Here is a 9,879-nt window from a genome sequence, read left to right as displayed (position 1 = left end):
CATCTGGCCTTCGGATCATCTACTTTGGGGAAATTAACACTTTCGTTCATTTCTCTAAGGATCAAACAGAAACTTAGTCATACATGGCTCCTCAGACCACATACCTTGTAGAAATTGATATTTTTATTAAGTATTAAACAGAACCTTAGTTACGTCTAGTCCTCAAATCATCTACTTTGGGGAAATTAACATTTTCGTTCAGTTTTCTAAGTATCAAACAGAAATTTGATCATGCGTGGCTCCTCGGGCCACATACCTTGTAGAAATTGATATTTTTATTAAGTGTTAAACAAAACCTTAGTTATGTCTGGTCCTCGGATCATCTACTTTTGGGAAATTAACACTTTCGTTCAGTTTTCTAAGTATCAAACAGAAACTTGGTCATGCATGGCTCTTCGGACCACATACCTTGTAGAAATTGATATTTTTATTAAGTGTTAAACAGAACCTTAGTTATGTCTGGTCCTCGGATCATCTACTTTGGGAAAATTAACACTTTCATTCATTTCTCTAAGTATCAAACAGAAACTTGGTCATGCATAACTCCTCAGACCACATACCTTGTAGAAATTGATATTTTTATTACGTGTTAAACAGAACCTTAATTACGTCTAGTTCTCGGATTATCTACTTTGGGGAAATTAACACTTTCGTTCAGTTTTCTAAGTATCAAACAGAAACTTGGTCATGCCTGGCTCCTCGGACCACATACCTTGTAGAAATTGATATTTTTATTAAGTGTTAAACAGAACCTTAGTTACGTCTGGTCCTCGGATCATCTACTTTGGGGAAATTAACACTTTCGTTCAGTTTTCTAAGTATCAAACAAAAACTTGGTCATACTTGGCTCCTCGGACCACATACCTTGTAGAAATTGATATCTTTATTAAATGTTAAACAGAACCTTAATTGTGTATGGTTCTCAGATTATTTACTTTGGGAAAAAATTAACGCTTATGTCCTACTTTCTAAGGATCAAGCAGAATTTAGGCTATATTTAGCTCTCGGACCATATACTTTGGAAAGGTTTGTGAATTACTTTGTGCCTAAGTTTCACATAAAGTCTAGTTTTAGACCATATTCCTCTCGTTTTGAATTTATGAATGCTTTACGTACTTAAATATGTGTTGTTTCATAACCTAATTCCACCATACAAATTATTTATTGAAGGCATAAGTCCAAAAAATGAAATTGTCATTATAACAGACTGTTGTTATTATCTAATGCATTGTTAAGACCTATCATGTTCATTTGCGCACTAAGCCATTCATATTATGTACATTAATTATAATAAGAGTAAGAATTAAACATTTCCAATGAATGAAATATGTAAAGAAGTAAAGATTAAAATCTTGAACTTTTCATTATAAAGGTATTTGATTACATTGAAAAAAAAAAAAAAAAAAAGGGAATAGAAATAAAGAAGTGCTATCTGGAATTTAAGCAAAAGGTCGAGAGAGAGAGGGCCCTAAGCTGCTCATGTCTTAGTCTTTCGCTAGAGGGTCCTCTTTGGACTTGGTCTCAGTTTCTTTTGTTTTATCCTCTGCCCCTTTTTGTTCAGTCCTTTTGGGTTTAGAAGCCACTTCCTTGATAACTAGGGGAGCGTCTGAAGGCTTGATCTCGGACGAAGTCATAATTTGCTTTCCTGTGTCTTTCGCCATGAGTGGAGGATCAACCTGGTCAGCCTTCTTATTTAGATCCTTATCAGTCTCTTTAGCTTGGGCTGCAGCTTGATCAGAGCCTGTGGACACTACAGTGACTGGAAGTGAGCCCTGGATAGCTGAGGTTTGGGTAGGAGGAAGAGGTATGACTTCAATCACGTGGATGTCAGGGGGAACCCACATGTTCTCGTTTTTTCTCCACTCTAAGGTGGCAGGGACCCCTACAATATTGAGGGCTTCTGCTCACACCTGCTGGCAATATTCCCTACACACCTCAGCCAGTTCTTTTGTCAACCGGGTCTCAGTCTCTTCAACCCCCTTATTGTAAGAAGCTAGCGAAGCAGCATCCACAGTCTCCTTGATAGTGCGGGCTGCTTCTTAGGCTTGAGCTAACTCACCCTTCAAGCACAAAATGTCTTTTTGGGCAGTAGCTAGCTCTTGTTATTTGTCAATAAGCTATTTGCGCTGTTCCTCTGCCTACTTCTTGACTGTTTTAAGCCCAGCCTCAGCACTCCTCTTTAACTGGACCTCTTCTGTCCGCAATCTTTTTCTTCTCTTGCTCGGCCCGGCCCAGAGCTCTTTCGGTCTCAACTTTGACGTTGATCTTAGCATCAGCCTTGTTCCGAGCATCTTCTACCCATTTTTCAACCACAAAAACCTCCTGGATGGCCTGTGAGAAAATGGTGAACAAGTACATTGTGACGAGGACAATAGGAAAGCATATATGGGAAAGTCTAAATAAAGAATATAATAAAAATATCAAAGTAAAGATAGTTGAATAACACGTACCAAAGCTTAATCCCTTTTTAGGGAAAGGAAGAGTTGTTGTTGCTTCATATTCTCTAGGGCCTTCATGTCCTTTGGTAAAAGGAGGGGCTGTTCCAAGGCTTTAGATAGATAGTGCGAGTGCCCTTTTTGGAACTCTCTTATAGTAGAGTGGCAGGGGATAGGAGCCCCATCCAATTCCAATGAAGGTGACTAATAGGATTGAGCTTGGCGCACCTCAGCCAATTCGTGGTTGTCCCTACTCTCCATGGAAGAAGCTCGGACTTGGCCTTTTTTCTAGCTTTTTGTTGCTTTTGTTTCTTTTTCTGGGCCAAATCCTCTTCTTCAACCTCAATTGGTCTTTTCTTCTTAAGGTTGGATGCAGGAAGAACAGGGCCTGGTTGAGGGGGAGGAGGAGGGAGATTGGCAGGAGGTTGAGATCCCGATGTACCCTTCACAACGGCTTGCTTATTCCTCATTCCAAGAAGATCCTTCAAACTTGACCCTGGATTTTGAGACATTTCTTCTTTTTCTTCCTCATCACTGCCATCAACACGCGTAACTATGAGGCCCTGGATACGAGAGCCCTTGGCAGATTTGTTTTCTTCGTTCGAGATGTTGACAACATGGCCCTCTAGATGTCTTTCTGCTTCCTCAAGACAAAATTGGTCTATTTCTTCCTCAAGAGACAGACGAGGAGACGTGGGCTCTTCTCGGATGACTGTTGCTTTAAGTGGTACCGAAAGAGGGACAACACTTATTGGGCGTATGTATAGGACGACAGAGGGGTCGTCTGGTAAGTCGTATGGAGCGAGAAAATCCGGTTTTGATACGTCTATCCTTCTACGTCTCCGGTCACCTGCGATGATAGTGTTGCCGATATCTTGGTAGGTTGACAATAGCGGTTCGTATCCCAAGATGAGATGAGCTGCCCTTACTTGCAGGTCTTCGCTCACAAATATCTCGGATCTTAAAACTCTATTAAGATCTGTGATGTTTGTTTCGCTCAGGCGATACATGCTGTTTGTCTGTAAAGGACACATTCGAGAAGTCAAATATGGTTAGACCAATAATAAAGCGATAAATAAAGAGAATAGTGAAGTATAATTTAAATCTAGGCGATAAAGTTAGAAGAGCTAAACCCCAGGCCAAGGAATCTAAATCCTAAGAAATCACACCTAGTTTTCCCTCAGTCAAGTTTTTCCTCTTTGACTGGACAGTGAGGGCCATTGGACCATCTCCCGGAGACGATTAAGTAGTCGTCCTTCATGCCTTTGTTGGATTTAGGAAGACATGATATGAGTCTAACAATGCTAGACCTAGATTTGAGGTAGTAACCTACGCCTTTAAGTTGGTGACACTCATACATATGGACGACATCGCGCCATCTGAGATTCAGAACCAATTGCTCGTTGAGAGCGTCCACACAACCTAGGGTTCTAAACATGTTAGGTGTACATTGGTCTGGACATAATCTATGGTTACGCAGGTATTCACTAGTGACATCCTTCATGGGAAGTGTCAATCGACCATCTAAAAATGCGATTATGGGAATGACTATGGTAACGTTCAACCCATTACATTTAAATAATCTCCAATTATATTTTTCCTAAAAAAATATATTAAGAAAAATATTGTAATCATGGATTTTCCTTAGTGGTGAATACAATTATGCTTTATTTAGTTTTGCAATCAAAACAATTTTGCACCCTTAATTTAACGACTCAATTGTAGCAAATACCATCTCTCTCTTTTTTTCTATTATAATTTTATACTTCTTACTTTATTACTATAATCTTGGTGTGGGGGCAAAAGTGCCAAAATGTGTTTTTTGGGCCTTGGGTTTGATCTGAGGGTACTAACTTGTCTGAGGAGAGTTTAATGGTCCGAAGGATATCGAACTTAAAAGCCCACAAGCAAACTATTATAATAGAGGCTGATAAGAATGGTCCGAGGAGGGGCATGTCCTCAGCTAGAAGAGGTGGAGATCATATGATACGCCAGGATATTTAGGAGGGAATTCTAGGAGGCCTGGAGAAGGAAGATGTATTTCAGAAGAGCACAGAGAGGAAGAATGAATGAGAAATATCTCAGAGAAAGCTGTTACCACTGCATTAAAAACTCTGCACATACCTCTCTGGCCGCATTAATGGAGAAATGACATCTGAACAGTGGTGATAAGCCTTACAGCTATTGTTTGAAGACTTCAAGAGAGTGGTGGATGGGACAAGTATCTAAATTGGTGATTTGTGCTACACGTGGAAGGTGAAGGGAAGAAGGATGGTGATATAAAAGAGAGAGAAAGACATTAGGGCCAAGGAGGAGAAGGAGAGGAAGAACACTGTACACACTACTATCCATTGTAATCTGATTTTAGAATAAGAAAAAGCAATACAAGTTATTCTCGGCATTCATCCGAGAAGATTTTCTTTTGCCTTACAGATCACTGTGTGCGAATTGTGAATCTAGCCTATCATCAGTGTTATTCAAAATCCATAAGACCTAGGTTTCAAGCCCACACTCTACAAATTTCATTGTTTTGAGCTTTTTGGGCCTGTTCCTTTCACAGTATTGGGTTCGGGTGCAAATTGTGACCTTACACTTGACATTTTCAATTCCCATAGTATTTCTTATTGGTCAATTTTTTTCCTTTTTCTCTTTTGTTAGTAAAAACAAATTGTAATATTTTTTGGTTGTGTTGTTTAAACAACTTCCATAACACTTTTTCACTCACATGCATTTTAACAACACTTACAATGTTACTAGAACAACATTACCCAAAAAAAGTCCTAAAACTTTTGATGTAAAATGCATTATCGAGTAAGATTTTAAAATAAAATTTTGTATTGTTAAATACTAAAATTTTTTGAAATCTTTTAATCCGAATGCTCTAAGAACATTGCCTCTCTATTGTCCATTTTATAATAAATTATTTCACTTTTTGCCAAAAGCAAATTAAATAATGGCTAAGATTTATAAAAAAAATAGTTATCACATTATGCTTTGGCAAAAAAGTTGAAACAGTGAATATTGTGGTGTCAAATCTCACCTGCGGTCTTGCAGAATAGCCTACATTAGTTTTAAATTTTTATGTGAGCTTACATTAGTATTTTTTTTTTATAAGAGTTTTTTTTTTTTTTTTTTTTTTGAGAAAAAGTGTAGTATTGGTAGTATAGAATTGCCCTTTTTACATTTAACTTTTGTGAATTAGTTAACTGGTATGGTTACCACAAAAAAAAAAAAAAGTACCCGAGAAGAATCAGCAGTGGGAGGAGCTGAACAAGTGAACAACAATTAAAAACGAAAAGATAAAGGCTGATTGATGTGATTTTTCAACACAGAGTACAATAGTTATATCGATGGTTCTGATGAATAGTTAAAAAAGTTTACTTTCAATCCCAACCATCAGACCTGAAAATAATTAGAAGGTAAAAAAAATAAAAAATTTACTTATAATCCAGATGGCTGAGATAAAAATTTTGCTTTTTAACTTTCCATCCGAGCCATCCATAGCTATTGCACGGGATTTTAGGTTCTAGCAAGCATCCTATAGACATGAGGGATAACTGATAAGACACACTCACAGTCTCACACGCATAATGGTTAAAAATGTGAATCTCGACTCTCCTTTCAAAATATATATATATTCACACATACACACGCAGCCAATTGGGAGGGGTGAGGACGTCATCGAACTGGAAACTAAGCAGTTACTTTATTAAGGCCTGTTTGGTAAAGTAATTTAGAGTGTTTGGCAAGTGTGTTTAAAAACATAATTACATATTTTAAACAACATTATACACATTTTCACTCACATATATATTAAAAACATTCAAACAAAATAATTTAAACTACTTTATTAAAACCTCCTTAATAACATATTTTTAGTTTTTAAATAATATTACACATATTTTCACATATTTTTTCACCCACACATATTTTAAAAAAATACAAACAACGTTACTAGAACAATATTACCAAACGGTCCCCAAATTGCTCACATCAGTATTTATATAGTAGAAAAAGAACCATATTTGAGCCAATACAATTTAAAATATATAATTGATATAGTAATTATATATATTTAAATTGATTCTATTCATTTTTTATTTATTTTTTCATTTTTTATTTTTATTTACATATCCCGATAATGAAAGAATAAAGTAATTAATAATTGTTGTGTGTAAATAAATATAAACAATTTATATACAAAATTAAGAAAGGTGATATTTGAATGAAATTTACCGATATAGTGTAAAATATATAATTTGATATGAAGAATTTTAAAAAGTGAGTATGTAAAATATAAAAAGTTGGATGCTAAAGTATATAGAAAATTTTGCATAAATTGATGTGAATGTTTCTTAAGTGTGCACTTGGTTAGTGATTATAAGCAGAGAAATCTAATTTTTTTATTTTATTTTATTTGTGGGTCTCACGTGAGGTCCCACAAATAGAACAAAGTTTCTCTCCAAACTATTTTGGAAATAAACATATTTTGTTCAAATAGTAAATATCTATGGTAAGTCTCACTCTACTATTTACTAACATTATTTTAGCAAAAATAAAAAAATCTAACTTATTTTATTTAGCTTTTATTTACAGTATTTTAAGTAAAAAATTAAATAAATTGTTAAAAAAAGGCTATATTCTACATTCGAGACCAACTCCAAGTCTAAGCCAAGGTGGTCCTGTGACCACCCTAACTTGGGAAACATGTTATATGCTTGAAAAAAACAAATTATATACTAAATTAACTTGTTTTGAACACCCTAATATGCTAAACGCATTAACTTGAGAATTACAAGTGTGAGAACACAATTTGAACTCCCGAATGTCATATACTATTCGAACTCCCGAATACAATTATGGATAGTCAGATTATCATATACTATTCTTTCTTTTTCCAAAGAAAAAGCCTCCCCCTCTTCCGAATGTCACTTCTCTTATTTATACTTCCTCTTTCCCTCCTTCTCATCTTCCACCTCATGGTTATAATGCTGGTTTTAGATACTTGTCCCATCAGATTTCCCTGAAGTCCTCTAGGGTCAGGGACCAAGTTTCAAACCTCATGCTTAGGTCCCATTTCTCCATTAATGCAGTCAGTATATCAATTGCAAAATCTTTAATGTGTGGACGGTGGTAGCAGCTTTATCTTAGATATTCCACCGCCCTTTCTATTATCCTCCACGTGTATCTAGTATTTTTTTTTACGAGGTACATTCACACACCCCTAGATCATTTGATGTCCTCGGATTGGGCTTTTAGCCCAAGAGATATTTTTGGGCCATCCTTTATAAATTACTAGGCCCAATGTCCCTACAATAACCTCTTGAGATTCTTATTTCTCCAATTTGGGATGAAAAGAGGATCTCGACCTCAATCTCCTTTTGTCCTGCGGATTTTTGGCAATATTGCTGACAGGGATAATGACTTTTGAACTACCCATTGCATGTTCCCAACACTTCGGCATGCAAAAAGTCCCTAAATTAAATTATGGCGTCTCTATGTTCCCCACGTTCAGCGATGTGACACATATCCAACGGTTGAGAATTGCTCTTGGGCTGAGGCGGGAATTCTCCCGCTTCATAATTCCTATTGATATATAAATACTAATTTCTTTCAAATCTTCTCACACACCACAACGCTCCTATAACGTACCTGCCACATTTGCCATCTCCACGTGCCTTCTCTTTTTACCAAATACCCTGTCCGAGGTGACCGTGCCTTCTTCTTTTTTTAAAGTCAGTTCTCCCATACTCTCTCAATTTCTTATTAGCTCTTGTTCTTTTCGTTTTTCTTCATTTCCTTTTCTTTTTCTCTGTACTTCGTTGTCCACGGCTTAGTCTATTTAGTTTCTTTAACACACCTACACCCCTTTTTTTTCAAAAATGGGTAGATTTACATCCCTAGTGGATTCAAATGAAAAAATATAGCAATTTAAGGCTAAATACCGAATTCCCTCAAGGGTATCTATTAGGTACTGTACAGAAGAGGAATATTTTGTAAAAAGAACAACGAAAGAGGTAGTAATCCCAATGATTGCATTCATCGAAGGAAGGATAAGAATCCCAATGGGGACTGTGACTAGGGATTATCTTAGGGTTTTTAGATTAGCTCCTACCCAGTGCGCCCCAAATGTCTTTAGGATTCTAGGTTCCATAGATGCCCTAAATGAGAAGATGAACCTAGGGCTCACTCATCACGATGTGAACTGGGTTTATAACCTCTACTACTTAACGAAAAAAGATGAATATTACCTAAAATCTAGACATTCAGCAGTTAGGTTAATTCAGTGTCTGCCCAAATCCAATAAGGGTCTAAAAAACGACTTCTTGATCATATTAGGAGATTGGCATGACAGCTTACCCTGTCCGACAAGGGAGGGGACCCTAGGTGAAGTTTTGGATTTATTTAAAACCCTTAAAAACCACCCCTTTTATCTTTTTATTTATTCTTACCTTGTTTTTCTTTCTTTTGGACAATTTTGCAGACTCACACGTAGCGGATCGTCACCCTCTCCTTGTTGATTTTGGGAGATTGGACAGAATTTTAAAAGCGGAAGTTTTCGTGCATACAGACGGCTAACTCCGAGTGGCTCATCTAATCCTCGGCTACGATCCCATTTCCAAAGCTTTTTAAGCGTCGAAGTGTGTGATTAAAGCCAAGGACCCCCGTCTTCCCCAGATCAGCGTTGTCGTTGAAGGTTTCCTGCTACTCGAGGGGGCTCCTATTCCTCAAGGTACCTTGATTACCCAACCCGTACAACCCCTACAACTAGTTCCGGTTGGGATTCCCTTAATCCCTATTTCAACACAACACATACTTGGTGAAGCAACCTCATCCCAACCCAGCATAAAGAAAGAAGAAGAGATTGTCGAAGTATTCGATTATGAGGACGAGTTCGAGGTTTTTAATCAACCCCACTCTCCCGAAGACCAAGTTTCTATCCTCGACACATCCTCTCAAGTCTCACAAGACATCATCCAACAGTCTGATCCTATGGGTATCCAGCGCAAGGCCAAGCCGAGTTTAAAAGATGTACTAGAGGCTTAAGCAGGGCCTCAAGAGCTTCCTAAGGAACCTCGCCCTAGGGTCCAAGATAAAGGTGCTGAAAAGGGCCCTGAATCCAGGCTCCCTCCTCCTCCTCCTCCTTCCCAACCTCAGCGTACCAATCTGACTGATCTTAAAAGAAAACGGGACCAGCAAAAAGGGAAATAAGTGATGGAGGTAGGAAATGGCTCTCTTCCTAAAGAGCCTGAGATCGAAAAAGGAGGAAAACAGGCCTACACCGTGCAGACGAGGTCAGATAGATGAACCAAATCTCACGTGGCTGTACACGCTCCACTCTGGCTCCCTGACATGACTATGGATGACCATGCAGTCATTGTTGACGCATCCATTAGAAATTTCGATGAGGGGACTGCTGCTTGCGTAGCAGACGCATTAGAGC

Source organism: Castanea sativa, chromosome 3 (assembly GCF_040712315.1).
Source record: "Castanea sativa cultivar Marrone di Chiusa Pesio chromosome 3, ASM4071231v1".
Taxonomy (NCBI): domain Eukaryota; kingdom Viridiplantae; phylum Streptophyta; class Magnoliopsida; order Fagales; family Fagaceae; genus Castanea; species Castanea sativa.
This window is presented reverse-complemented; position numbering follows the sequence as displayed.